This window comes from Gambusia affinis, linkage group LG09, assembly GCF_019740435.1.
Source record: "Gambusia affinis linkage group LG09, SWU_Gaff_1.0, whole genome shotgun sequence".
In the NCBI taxonomy this organism is placed as follows: Eukaryota; Metazoa; Chordata; class Actinopteri; order Cyprinodontiformes; family Poeciliidae; genus Gambusia; species Gambusia affinis.
In genome coordinates, this window is record NC_057876.1 from 11978249 (window position 1) to 11993567 (window position 15319).

Below are 15319 nucleotides of genomic sequence, written 5' to 3' on the forward strand. Positions count from 1 at the left end.
GCACCACCTGTCAGCCTCAGACTCTGTGGGTGTACACACCTCCCACTGGACCTCCATCGCCTCCTAGAACAGGAAGGTTCCACAGACAGTGTTTCAACATATTTCCTCATTTGAAGCCTTAGATTCGAACCACAAACCTCTCCTCCTCAGTTGCAGACCTGGAGCCCCACCGTGTAAGAAGAAGAACCATCTGCTTGTCCAATTGTTTCAAACCTTATTTAACATTCATGTCTGTAATTATTGCCATCTTTTCTTAACAGACATGATATATTGACCAAGTTTGCGTGGACACAATTGGAATTTGCTTTCACACCCTCAAAATATTTTAATGTTAAAGGAGATAAAGAACTAATCGAATAATATGTACATATGTATGTACATCCATTATTTTATCTTTCGAGAGTTAACATAGTGTGAGTAAAAAAGCAGGCATATTTCCTGAGTTGGTATAGTTTTTGCATGTGGCTTCAAGTTGTAATAATTTAACCATTCAATAAGAATCTCACAGACAGAGGGGGGTTTTGTATGTGGACCGGGTGGGTGAGCACTCAGGGTGGCATCAAAAAAGGGGCACAGGCTTCAGATACAAAAAGTTACAAATGATCTGCAGCCTTTACAAATCTTTTATTGCTTTTTTGCTTGTGCAGTCATTGGAGAGTCGATGTCCCCGGTTTGATACTGAGAGTAGAAAGATTATTTTTAAGTGTTTTATGTCAACATGCAGAATTTCAATGTTGTTTTTTTTGCCATTTCGGTGGTTGTGGAACAGCAGAAGGAGGCTCTTGCTCAGAATACCATTTATGAAAACCTTCACTGTTCGTAGACCAAATACATCATATCGCCAGACCTCATAAATTAGTAGGAAAGAGAAAAAAATTATTACAATAAAAATGGAATATTTTAAATATTTCACTTGGTAGAGAACTTGAAGGTAAGCTTGAATTTATGCATAATAGTGACATGCTTTGTTCTTTCTTACCTACTCATTTATTTGTTCTCTTGTTACATACTCGCCCCTCGGCCACAAAATGGCCGCCTGCTGCAAGCAAGAGTGTAAACACCACAAAGCTGAGCAGATGTTTCTCCCCTTGAAAGTGTTTAGACCCTTGCGCTCTCATTAATCTCTATTGCCCTGTGTCAGGGCTCAGAAACAAAGGCAAGATTACTCCCATCCTGGCCCCAGACTCTCATTTAGCCACAAACTCCAGGCCATTATTCAGCCATCATAGAAAAGCCACAAAACAAATGGTATTTACCTCAAAGGCCATATTACCTCAGGGCCCAGGACGCAGGGAGATGCCATGAGGCGGGAGGAGGAAGTAGGGTATCAGCATCAGTCTGAAGCTCATCATGGAGTTGCAGAGCTCTGATCTCCTCTGCAAAGTGTTGGGCTGTCGTCTGTCATCCAAGTACATGACAACCAGCTGAAATGAGCTGGAGCAGGATTTGACACAGATGTCTGACTCCAGTCTGTAATCCGTCCCCACACTTTGGAAATGCTACTGTGGGGTGACTGCCATGGCAACAAACAGAAAAGCAATCCAGCAGCATCTAAGAGGGAGAGTAATTGAGTTTGATTTTTGATGATGAGTTTTAAATGGGAGTCGTGCGACTACTCCAAAAAATGACTGGCGTTTAAATAAAGATGCAGTTAATTATTAAGCCCAATAAAGAGACCCAGTCTGCAGGCTATCAAAGTCCACAATCAGGGGAAGCTGTCTTCTGGTTGTAACCTGCAAGCTCTTACACAGCTGAACCACGGATTAGCCTTAGAAATAACTCTGATTGAATCGGTTCAACGGCCCTGGCTTTCTTTGCTTTCATTTTTTACCAGCTGAAGAGTCAACATCTGGCCGGTCATTTATTAGGCCACAGGAGGTCCGGTTTCAGACAGCAAAATGAAGGCGAAAATAGAAACAAGATAGATGCATTAAGGGCAGGGTGAAGGCGAATTGATCTGCTGTGAGAGTGTGTATGTTTGGGAGATAAATCCACGGTTTGGATGTTAGGAGAGGTCGACTCTGTGATTAACTTTAGATAAAGGAGGATGAGATGAGGTGGAGCAACTCCAGGAAATAGCAACAAGGATGCAGTGTCGAAACCCGCATAATAAAGTTTTCTGCAACAGAAATACTGCAAATTTTAAATCACTGCATTTTTAGGCTTTAATTACACACATTTAAGATTTGAGATAAAGTCTTGCTGCACTGGGGCTTTGGGTGATCTCATCATCACTTCTAAAAACAATAAACAACCAGACTATATGCTACCTAGGTACTTCTCAATAGTTGACTCATACTGTCTAAAGAGTAGCAACACTTTTACATGACGAATACTGTTGCTAATAATCAGCAGTGCAGCATCCTAAGCATTACCAGACATATTTGAGGGAATCATCACATTGATTAGACGTCATGGGTTCCTGAAGGGAAAATATGAAAAATATAAATCATCTTGCAACTTGTAATGCAAGGACTCATGGGAGTTTCAAATAGCTGCTCTGCCGTGTTGACTTATCCTATGGAGAGATTAAAAGGGCAGTTTATTTATTTTTTATTGTGTGTGTGATTTTTATCCATCTCTGTAAAAGTTCCTTGGCATCTCCAAATGTAAAAAGAAATGCAACGATCTTTTTTTGTCCCTTTTGGAAACCCACCGTGGAGTTGCTGTACACTGCATTGCAATCTTAATCAAACCCCACTCATTGTTTAAAATATTTTCCCATTACAGCAACAAATTTTAATGTATTTCAGTGTATTTCTTGAAAAAAAAAAAACAAAAAAAAAAACACATGCTCAGTTTAGAAAATCCTGATTCGGTCTTGTTGCTGGACTGTTCAGCGCTGTTGCTAAAAGATGGCAGAAAACGCTCCAACTGTGAGAAGAAATCAATGTGACATAACAACATTCAGCTGGTGTATCTGCGTGTGTGTGAGTGTGTGTGTGTGCGTGTGTGTGTGTGTGTGAAACGGAGCCTTGAGCGAATGCTTAAACCCCTCCGGGGCACTGGTGACATTTCTCGGTTTTGTGCGCCATACAAATTATATCCATGGTTTAACAGGAGTCGTGATCCGGCCTCTAAATGTTATTCGGTGTCACGTTAATCACTGCTGACACACTTTTTATGACTGAAGTAACAGGTCAGCATTGATAAAAGTATTGGCAAGTGTTTGTCAGACAATGTGCTAATGTTTCTCACTTGATTCTCCGTTTTAGTGTGTCGCCATAAACTCACCTGTCTGATGGCTTCAGCTGTCGTATTACCTTGAATGCGCAGCTGATTTCTTTCCTGCTGGATGAAACAATCAAGTTTTAATGCTGCATGGATGTTTGCAGAGAATGAGCATGAATAACAATGAGCCAAAGGACGAGAAGGAAGTTTGCATAATCTATTCTGAGTCTTTCTCTGAAACTGAAACCAAGCAAACTGTGTGTCATGTGTATCTGTCCCCTGAATGGGAATTAGACACAGACTAAAGCACATCAAAGAGTTTGATTGAGGGAGATTGTTCCAGACGAGATGAGTGAAAAACTCAGATGTGAATGACTTTCATCATCTGCACACAGATGACGAGCCATTATAACCATGTAACTGAGTTTACTTTGCGAAGGGGAACGTTTGTGTTTGTGGGGTCTTCCAGGATCACAAACAGAGATCAATGCTTTACATTTTTTTAAGACTTCTGAGTCTCTCTCTGTTTGATTTTACAAATCCACCAGCCCTGTGATCAGGGATTCTGACGGATCTACTACCCCAAAGTCTACTCTGTATTCAGACTCTTTTTTGCCTTGGCATTGCGGTTAATCAACTCTTGCTTCTAATTGCTCGATGAGCTTTTTGCATGTTGCACTAGTATTTTGACAACCTTTTTCTGGAGATGAGCTCCAAGACTATGAGGTTAAAGAAGACCTCCATGCAATTACCCAAATCCTTAACTTTTTTCCAGAGATTCTCTATGAGATTCACATTTGAACTCCAAATATTAATATTACTTCCAATCAGGAAAAACATCCATAGAAAAAAAAATTCAAGCATTGCTTCAAACCTAAATCTGCTTCCTTGTGTGTATTAATAATTTGGGTCTAGTAACTCACCTTGAATCTTTTTTCTTTCCCTTTTGTTTCAACAAAAACCCTCAGCATGTTCATCCTCTGAGTACTTTCCGTCTTCTCTACCTTGTCTTACCCCGAGGCCATTTGTTCAGGCTGAAGATGTAAAAACAGCTTGGGAGTGCAGTTTTCAGTAAACATTACTATATGTCAGCATCAATTTACTGCAGGAAACATCAGAGCAGAGACCGCATCATCACAAATTACACCTGCATTTGATACCAGAGCACCTGGGAGTCTGCTGTCCCTCAGAATGCTTAGTTTAACGTCAACAATACTGGAGATTAACGTACAAACTGAGGGGTAAATAAATCTTAGGATGAGCCGCAAAAGGATCATAATATTGGACACGTTTCTGTAAAGTTTAATGGTTACTTGAGTGAAAGATTTGATACTTTTAGAACCACAATACTCTATCAGAATCCACTGGAGGCTAGAAAAGCCTTCAGCTCACTCCTCTCCAAGTGGAGCTTCAAGTGGTGCTCTGCATTAACCTACTTCGATCTGCTGTTTTTACAAGCAGCAGCAGGTTATGAACTGATGCACATTTTGAATCTTAAAAGCATCTTAAAAGGTGCGATGAAAGATAAAAAACACCAAACAGCTACTTAAAACACTGTCTCCATCCTCGTTTCAGGTGCTCTTGTCTTGTTTGGAAGTGGAGTTGATGGGCTTAAGAGCTGAGGGGAAAAGCTTTATGCAAATCAGTTTTAAAACTGAGAAGATGTTTCCGGCATTATGGACTTCAGAAAGAGCTACAGGAAGTAACAACCAGGAGCCATCGAAATAGAGGAGTTCTGACAGACGCACACTTTTGTTTTTCATTTTTCCTTCAATCTTTTATTGAATGTTTACTCATTGATTTCCTTGTTTTTGCTGTTTTTAGTCTTTTACACACTGCCTTCATTTGAAGACAGAATTTTAATTTTCTCACAAAATACAGAAACATTTTTAAACCTTTGCTTCCAATCGCTCGTACTGTTTCTGTTTCTTTTTCTTTTATAATTAGGTTTTTATAAAGCCAGTTCCACAGCACATCCTCCTTACCCTCCCCATCCTTGGCTGCAAGTCACACCAACCTTCTGATATCCTGCTGTGGATTGAAGTTCAGGTGATGCATGACGTCAGATTTATCTGCTGCTTATTTGGATTAATTCTTTCCTCTACAGGAGAAATGTTTTAAATTCCAGGTGTTGTAAAACTGCTATATGGGCTTAGATATTAATGCAGCAACATGAACAGAGCAGTGGATGTTATTTTTCTCAATTTCTGCACACTTTGATTGCAAAGTGTGCAGAAAGGTCAGTTCTAGATGAATACAAAAAAAGAGAATTAAGTAGGAAAAAAGTTTTCATCTCTCACTTTATAAAGAACAGACATCTAATGAGGCTTATTAAATAGATTACTTCTACTACTGCTTTGTAATAGAACTGTGTGGAGTTGAACACATTTTATCTTTCAATTTCTAAAAAACTTTTGGTTTCTTACTGAACGAATAAACGCTCAGTCACCACTAAAAATCGGTCGTCCTGTTTTCTCTTTAAATTCAAGTATAACTACCAGGAGTTAATAAATTTATCTAAAGGACTAATTGAAGCAATAAAACAACTAAATTTATGAATTTCTACCATCAGAACGACAGTACCAAAGACCACAAACTTTGCCTTAAAGTTTCTGTATTTGGTCAAAGATTCTCTGTTGAATATTTGAGGAGTCAAATAGATAAAGATGTTGAATCAGAACAGATAGAAGTTGGCCCAAATGTCACAAAAATAGTGAAATGAATCTTCAATACCTTTCTACCATTATGACGTTTCCAAAGAAAAAGGGACTAGAGTGTTTAGACCACAAGTGTCAAAGTCCAGTCCTGAGGGCTGCCGTCCTGCAACCTTTAGATGTGCCTCTGCTGCACCACACCTGGATAGAATAATTAAGTAATTTGTAAGGAGAACTGGTCTACACAAGGAGGAGGTGATTAAGTCATTTCATTCCAGTGTTTTGTACTTGTGGCACATGTAAAAAGTACAGGATAGTGGCCCTTGAGGACTGGAGTTTGACACCCCTGACTTAGACCTTTGTACCCAAATGTCTGGAATGTCATAAAATAAAGACAGAAAATAATATCTAAGATGCTGACTCCGGGAAAGTACAGAATTTTTATCTTTAAAATGTGTAAAACTGAGCTCTGGTGCCTGTGGGGTCCAGTCTCGGCTCCTGAGGCTCACCAGGTTCAGGTGTTTGGAGTCCCCAACATATGAGCCTACAACCTGAGGGGGCAACATCTGTGTCAGGCAACCATAAGGGCAGCTTAATCTGGTTTTTGGGATACCAATATGCCCAGTTGCTTTGAAGGCAATAAACCTGGAGACACCTTGGGATTCACCTGGAGGAGCTGGGGATGTCTGGGCTGGGATGGATGGATTAATCCAAGTAACTTTAATTCCACCCGTTTATCCTCTTCACTCAGAATGGACAGAAACTGCTGTGTGCCTCCCAATAAACTTGCATCTGGAAAAGATTTCATCCTTTACTTTTTCATGACTTTGCATAATGAACCACTGTGAGGGAAAGCGCAGTTCATCCCAGCACCAGGCTGGATTCTGGGATTAAGAAAAGTCTGAGAGCAGGAGGGGGGGAGTAAGACGGAGGAGAGCGAGAAGCGGTGGGAGGAGGGGTGCAAAAGGCAGTCCCGCAGGCAGTGAACGACAGCTGGCTCTGAGGTGTGTGCTTCCTATTTTTGGTTTCCCTCATGCACATCTCAGGCTCAAACAGCTGCTGGAGCATTTGCAAGCTAAAAAAAAAAAAAAAAAAAAGTCTTCAGCTCGCTGTCACTGCCGACAGACATCCCAGGGAGGAGGGAGACTTAAAGTTTACTCCGGCACAGGTGACTTCAGCTCCAACCAGACGGGTCGGGTTCCTTCTGCACACGAACAGAAACACAGGTCACATGACCCCCGCGCTGTCGATGCACAACGCCTGCAGCCTGATAAGTCAGATTGCTGCAGCTATGGTACATTTAATGTATAGAGGGAGATGGCAGCCGTAGAGCAGTCAAAGGTCATTAATGACATGGAGAGCTCAGATGTCCTTGGTTTTCTCTCAACAGTCTTGACAAGCATGTCTGCTGTGTTTAACAACAACAACAAAATTCTTTAAAGTCAGAAAATATTTAATACATCAAATGCTTTGGTAGATCTAAAAAAAACACCTTCTAAAAGGAGGTTCTCCAGCACAGTTTCTGTAAAAATAAAATAAAAAATAAAAAATTCTGTTCCTGGCAGCAGAGAGGATGCATTTGATGCCTTTTTGAAAAATAAATGAAAATGTCCCTGAGCGGAGCCTCATTTGGGCTCCGGCTGAAACAAAGTAAGAGCTGCGATAATAAGCTGCTGCAGACGTAGGTAGGGGAGCATCTCAGCGTGCTGCCTCGGAGTAAGAAAAGAGGTTGTTTGATTTATTTATCGACTCTAAAATATTTACAGGATTCAATGTGCAGGCAGAGGAGCCAGGGAGAACAAACAGTGGGCGAGAAAAAAACATGGTCAAGCAGCTTTAAATGGAAGCTTAAAAAAAAAAGGGGGGGGAGACATCTGATGGAAGACTGCCTGCTGCTCTGTGTATATTTTAGTCCGAAATGACATTCTCAAACTCACAGGCAGTCATGGCTGAGTCAGTGGACCCACAGTGACAACACACTGAGGGCCATTATCCTTCCACTCTGCTGTCAGCTGGACTTTCTCATGCAGCAAGAGTGGAAAATTTCACCTGGAAAAAAGGTGATGTATAAACAGTGTTAGCCCTCTCCCCACCCCCCCCAAAAAACAAATAAAAAACTGCAGATGCTCCAGTTGAACCGGTTTGACTGGAATACTACAATCCTCCTGCAAACACAAGCTGACTCTTTCCCTCAGACATTCACTCTAAATAAACAAATAAAAAAAAAACATTTAGGCTGGTGCATTTTTTTTTTTTTTTTTTGCAGAGAAACAATGCAAATGAGTCACCTGGGAACAGCAGCAGCCGTATGACCCTCTTACCTTTAGGTGGAGGATTAGTTCCTCCTGAAAGAGAGAAGTTAATTAGGTTTCTCTGACACACCTAATGTGACTCGTCGTCACGTTAGTTGATTGTGACTAATCCTCACCAGGGCATTGCAGCGCGAGGATTATGAGTTCAAATTGAACTGCCTTCATATCCCTCGAAGTTCTTCTCTCTTTTTTTCATGTTACAACCACAAACTTTGAGGTATTTTAGAAGGATTTCGTGTGATAGACCAACATAAAGCAGTGCTAAATTGTGATGTGGAGGGAAAATGAAGCAAGAAGAGGTTCTCTTTCCAGTTTGGGACAAGCCGTGTCGTGAAAGGAAAGTCGTTTCGGTCAGAGCAGATTAAAACTGAACTCTCTCGACAAAATTAAAAACGCCGTGTGAGATCAAAAGCTAATCACCCGGGACACACCTGCCTTAGGGTGAAACATGGTGGTGGCAGCATCATGCTGTGGTTCTGTTCAGCAGGACCACGGAAGTGAGTCAGAGTTTTTGGGAAGGTGGAGCTGAATGCATTGCAGGCCGCACAAGACTGGAGTCTGGGATGGAGGTTTCTGAGACAGCTGAACACATAAATGACTTGCTTGTGTTTTAGTTACTGTTTATTTTTCATTCTTAAAATAGTTTTTTTGTATTGTTAATATGACTTCTTAGTTGACTACTGGATTGTACACATTAAGTGAACTTTGTCAGTCTGCTATTTACTGGTAATAACAGATTAATTAATCTATTTTGAGGTTTTTTTGTTGTTGGAGTCACATTTGGAGCAGCAGCAGTTCTCCTTGAATAGCATAAATGAGTCATACCACCTTCTGATTGTAAAAGGAGGGGATGTTTGATGTTTACTTGCTCAGTTTTTCTTCTATTTTGGGCAGACAATCCTGACTCAAGTGGGTATATTTTTTACCACTTCAGTCTTTGTTTGTTCGCTAGTTTTGCATCATCAGTGGTCTGATCAGCTACTATTTGCTACTATTTGGGTTCCAAATTGTTTTAAATATTTATTCATTGAGGGGTTTATTTCTTCTCTTTTTGACATTTTTGTAAATCAGTTAAGATTTCATTTTTACTTCTGGTATTTTCTTAGGCAGGTTTGGATTTAAAGTTCTGAGGCACAAGTACCACTGGATGTATTTTGGCACTTAACCAGTGAAAGATGAACGGTGAAGTCAAGCCAACTTACACAAACAAAAGATTCATTATTTAAGCACATTTATCTTTTTATTATATTATTATTTTTTCAATTTCAATAACTCTTTATGGATTTATTTAGGAAGACCTTTCTGAAACTAAAGTGGATAACAGTGTAACAGAAATTTGCATCTGTAAATAATATCTTTTGATAAATGTTGTGCCCAGTGTTTGGGCAAATTGGTCTGATTAGCAACGTTGTGAACCATCATGAGTTGGGTCACAGGGGCAAACAGGGAAGCCCAAACTTACTTATCCCTAGCAAAAAAAATGGTAAGCTAGCTTCCAATTCATTTGGATTTAATAATCACAGAATGTTAATGTTAGTTTTACACTGCTGAAATGTAAAAATGTTGTGAAGGGTACAACTTTTTCCATTAAAAATACAAAATGTGTGTTTTCCACAACAAAATACAGTATTATTTGCAATTTTATATTTTAAAATTTACAACAATTTTCGGTTCTACACTATACAACATAATACTGGTAAATGAACAAAATATCATTGTGTTTTTCTTTACAAAACTTTTCTGACATGATTTAACAGATTTTTACTGTTTATTTTACAAACTTTTTTTACAGTGTATTTTGAGTGACTGGATGCGATGAGCCCACAATAACAATAAATAAACAGCTTTTTACTGCAGGTATCAGCAGCCATATTAGATCTTGAGTTCTGAGGTGTTGACAGAGATCCAACCGTACCACTGGGCTGGGATCAAATGACAAATTGGAATAGATTACACCTTTTTGCTGTTTTAAAACAGCAGCTGATGTGTCGGTGTTTGGGAGCCATCCAATGATGTAGCATAGCTTAGAACTATTTTAGATTACATTAAGATATAATATTCAAATTAGTTTATGTGTTTTACAATTCAGCAGACTATCAGCCTGATGTTGATTATTTTACCATTAAACAATCAATTATTACATTTCAAAAAGTCTAGCTGTCTGCACTAAATTTGATTTCTTCCACAGCTCAGGACATCTCACCCAAGACAAAGATAATTCAGAAACAACTGCATGAATCAAAGAAAAAAGTCACCACTAATCAAATTAATCTAAATTCTAAAATATTCTATGGCAACAAACATTTGCAATACACCCAACTTACAAAGATAAGCAACCCAAAGCAAATAATCTAATTCCAGTGATAAGAACTTAAAGGCTTTGCACTTGCAAGATAAATTAGCTTTAGTCAACGTATCAATAAGTCAATTCAAGTTCTAATAGCCTGAAGACCTTTCCTGATTTTTATCAGCTGAAAATTGATGTTCACAGACATTCTCCGTCCAGTTAGACTGAGTTTGAGTTACTTTGTGTAAAAACATCGGTCTCTAGCTGTGCAAACCATGTCGAGGCATACCCACAAACAACTGAGGCTGTAAGTCCAAACAAAGCAGGTTCTATGAATTATTGACTCAGGGGGCAGTAAAAACAAGTCCAAGCCACACTTTTCAGATTTCATATTTGAAAAGAAAACCCTGAACATCGTTCATTCATTTCCTTTCACATTGCAGAGTAAAGTTTGTGGTTTTGCAGCATCAAAATGGGAAAACTTTCGGGAGGCGCCGTTCCTCATACACACAGAAGCATAAAAAAACATAAAAACACCTAATGATCAAATATGGCAGCAGAGTGAGGGGGTAGAAAGAGTCTCCTCGCCTGACGAAAAAGAGGGAAAGGCGGTGACTTGGCATCTCACTCTGAGTAAGACAGCACTTTAAATAAAACATGAAAGCAGGAGAAGGAGGCGCTCTTCTATATGCAAAAAATAGAATAAAAGAAACTTGTGGCAAGTCATAATATTCTGAAACTGTGCAACCTGCTTAGCTGTACACCAGGGGACAGCCTTCCCTCTGCATCATATAGGCGTCATATCAGAGTCATCAGACCTGTTTCTTCACCCCACGGCACACAGGGCTTTCCCTGCGGAGGCCAGCCTGACCGTCAGACTGTGAGGAGCTGATAAGCACTTATGCACACACTTCCTCTGAAAGACCATTTTCTGCTCCCTCTTTATCGCTGAAAGGAAGACAGAGAATCAATTCGCTGCACAGGAAGGGACTATACTGAGTTTCAGTGAGGAAAAAATATTTTAAAAGCTTAAACCGGGTGTCGCTGAGGGAGGCCTGCACAGAGGAGGAGGAGGAGGAGGAGGAGGAGGAATGTCCTGTTCCAGAGCTGATGTGAACATTTGAATAAGTCATCTCTGTTGCTCTCAGACTTGATGTAAAAAGCCATATGTACATTTTTAGAATTCCCCCAGTTCTGCTGACGTGAAGAAAAACATGAAAGATTCATGTTTGTTTGAAAAATTCAAGCCGATGTTCTGAACCTACGGTGCCTAGCTGGCACGGATAAATTATTTAACCCTGGGACTCAAGACTGCCGTTTTGGGGCTTGAAGTGTGCAACTGGAAATCCAAAGGAAAACAATAAAAACAGCTGAATTCAAACGAAGGACTACGAGTAGTGGACATTCCTCTGTCTTTGTGAACTGTCTTCATGTGAAACTAAAACTTAAATACGGTGATAGAGGATAAAGAGGAGCTGGAAGAGGTCAGCTTTGATTTCTGACTCCAATTGAGATTTGTTTGGGAAACGGCACGTCAGTGAATGCCCCAGTAGAGGGCGCCATTGTGTCACATGTGCTGTCATTGGGTAACTTTTATCTTTTTACATTTTTTTAAAGTCAGTTATGATGTAAAGATAGCTTTAATGATCATTTGAATAAAACAACCATCAAACTATTCTAAGCAACATAAATTATTTTTTAAGTAAATCAAACACGAAATTTGAATGTATCTATTATTTATTTTAATTACTATCATTCAGTTATTTGTATCATAACTGATAAACTCCTCCAGAATAACGAAAATATTTGTCTTGTACTGTCAGGGTTACTGAACAGTGAAAGTTTTCTTATCATGTCGCAATCATTTCAAGGAGCTGCTGCACTCACAAAACAAACTGTTGGAATTTAATGAACAAAACCAGAGCAACTGCATTTTGCACATTTTAATGGTTTAGATTGTAATCAGCGGTTATTGTATAAATTTTACAATACTAACAACATTGTAGCTAACAACATTAGCTACTTTTTTTGTAACAAGTCTGGCCTGAAGATTTTTCTAATAATTTAAACCAAGGTGTTAGTTCATTGGTTAAGCATTGTTCTCGATTACTGTGTGCTGTATCCAGACTCCAGACAACATCAAAGGCTGTATTATGAATAAATATATCAACTTAGTACAAGTTAAGAGCTGCTCCATGACTGTGTTGGAGCAAAAATTTCTGTTTACATCCACCTTTTAGCTTAGCAATGGTGTGGCCCAGTTCTTTTAAGAATGGGGTGAAAAGGTACTGTGCTTAAAAGTTTTATCACTGTAAGAAAGAAAGAAACTAAAATCAACAAAAAGTTATAAAAAAAATTAAAAACATAATTTGGGTTAAAAATTCTTAGCATTCAAGGAGTCCAGGTCCACTTGGTCCAAGGGAGGGTGGAAAATACACTGTGGCCATTTCTGAATCTGGGCTCTGCTTGCTCCCTGAGATCTTTCGTTTCTCCCAGTCAAGATTGGCATCACTACAGCTGCCTTTCTTCTGCTGCTGCTACACGCTCTGCTTTCGCTTGGCTCTTCGTTCTGACTCTTTCAGAGCCTCCAGCTCTCCTGTGGTGCTGGCCTCCCGTTGCTCCCAACCTGCTAGTTAGCCTCCCCTGAGGAGGGTAGAGATCCTCCCCTCTGCTGCTCCATCCAGATGGTCTGCTCAGTCTAGACAGGAATGGTTCATTTATACATCAAATAATAAAACAGTAACACCCACAACTTACTAAGATCATGCTGCAACAACAAAATCCATGCTAGAAAACAGAAAAAGCATGCATTAAAAGATTTGCCCTCTTCGATTCCGAAACTTTTGAACTCAAAACTTCCTGACAGCTACGATTCTTTGCTAAGAAACAGTGGTTGTTAGGAAAACAGTTCCCATGCCGCCTTGATTGATTTGATTTCAACATTTTGTTACTATTTCAGTAGCATTTCATGCTTCAGCTACCGTAGCAACAACAGTGATGTTTAAGACAAACTTGCTACCCAGCTGAACTTGAAGCAGCGGTTGCCAGTGAGCACCATTTTAGTTTCTGTTGTCAGGGAAAAAGTTTGCATGTCATCGTCTGAGAACAGAATCTGAGAACTGACTTATTGTGTGCATTAGTCACTGTTACTGTGAAACTGTATAGATACATTAACTCAAAGTCCAAAACACACAAAAACAATCAATAATAATTAGAAAAGTACACTTTATCAATTAAGTGTGTTTAGTAATGACTGATGTAAGCTTATGTTGTGAAAACATATTCCTCATTGAGAAATTTTGACTGCATACTTTCTTAAAAACAGATTTTTCAGTTGTTCCAATTTATTAATAAAATAATATTTTGATGAATGTTTCCAGTCTGAGCCAATATAAGACCACGATAGTAATAATGTAACCAATTTATTTCATAAATTAAACCAATAACATCATCTTAGGAGTTGCCAGCATCGATTTTGCAAGTCATTGGTATTTAACTAATTTACAGCCGCTAAGCTCTACATCATATCTACTTGGTAATATTATTTAAAATCTAGCCAAATAGAATGTGTTATACCGATGAAATTGGTTAATTATTGTAAGTAACAGCTTATTTGATCAGTGTGGGCAAAACTTAGATACAAATTGAATTTTTTGCCTCACCACAGACACCTTTACAGCTTCAAGTCTTATGACACTTCTTAACCTTTACTAAACACCACAAATATAAATGTACCAATCACTCTAGACACAACTCAGGACTACTGAGAATAACATTGATGTTTTCAGTAAATATATAAAAATATTCTGATAGTATCTCTTACCAAAGGAAATGGAGAATGTTTTTACAATGTAACCATTACTGAACGTTACTGTTTTCAAACAGTGCAGCCTCTTGACATGGAACACATTTAAGTATAATTTTTCCTGAATGGGAACGGCACTTGAATGCCCCGCAAATTAAAATTTTCCAGTGCGCAGGGCGACCGCAGCCAGCGCCTCAGACCTTTGTTTTGCCAATATGTGTCCAGGTGTTGCACAAGAGCAGTCATTAAAAAAAATGACCAAGTGAGAGGAAAAAGTGTTTTATGTAAAAGCTAATCTAGTATTGAGTGTCAGATTTATTGTAACATCATTACATTGTAATAATAATAATAGTTATTATTATTTGTAGTAGTAGCATAAATTATAAATAATTTATAAAGATGAGTAAAAATAACTAACATTTTGCAAGGAAGAAACAAACAAAAGAAAAATAAAATTGTTGCAAGACCCAAAGCTGCTTAAAGCTGGAGCATAAAGCTGTTCAAATTAATGTCTGCTTTAGGTAACATATGTAAGTTTTGAACAGAGTAAACTAGTTATGCTCTATATAATTCGTACACCTGATGTCCAGATTAAGATTGTTTTCATTTTGCCAACATGTCTATTTTGAATAGAAACAGTAATGTTTTGCTTCAATCTGATTGAGAATTTGTGGAAGGAGCAAAAGATTAGGGTAATGATAAGGATGCTTTCCAATTTTAAATACTTAGAGTTCATCACCAAAGATAAATCATAATGATTTTGGTCTTAGCTGCTCTTCCAGGGACAATTTATTGTATGTTGTCCACGACCTTGCCCTTCAAAGGCCACTGCAGACTCAGCAGATGGGAAATAAAAACACAAGCAGGTATGCATAAGTACATATTATGCATATACTTTAGCATAATATGTGTGTGAGGGTGTGTGCATGTTTGGCTCACATCAGTCAGCATAATAAACCGGCCCTGCATAGAATAGCTGAAAAACCGAGAGTAGTTTACTTTTAAAAACATTTAAAAACAAGTAAAAACGAATGGGCCAACAAAAATTATCCTACAAGCACTTCATCTCCAGAAGGTTCTTCAATTAAAT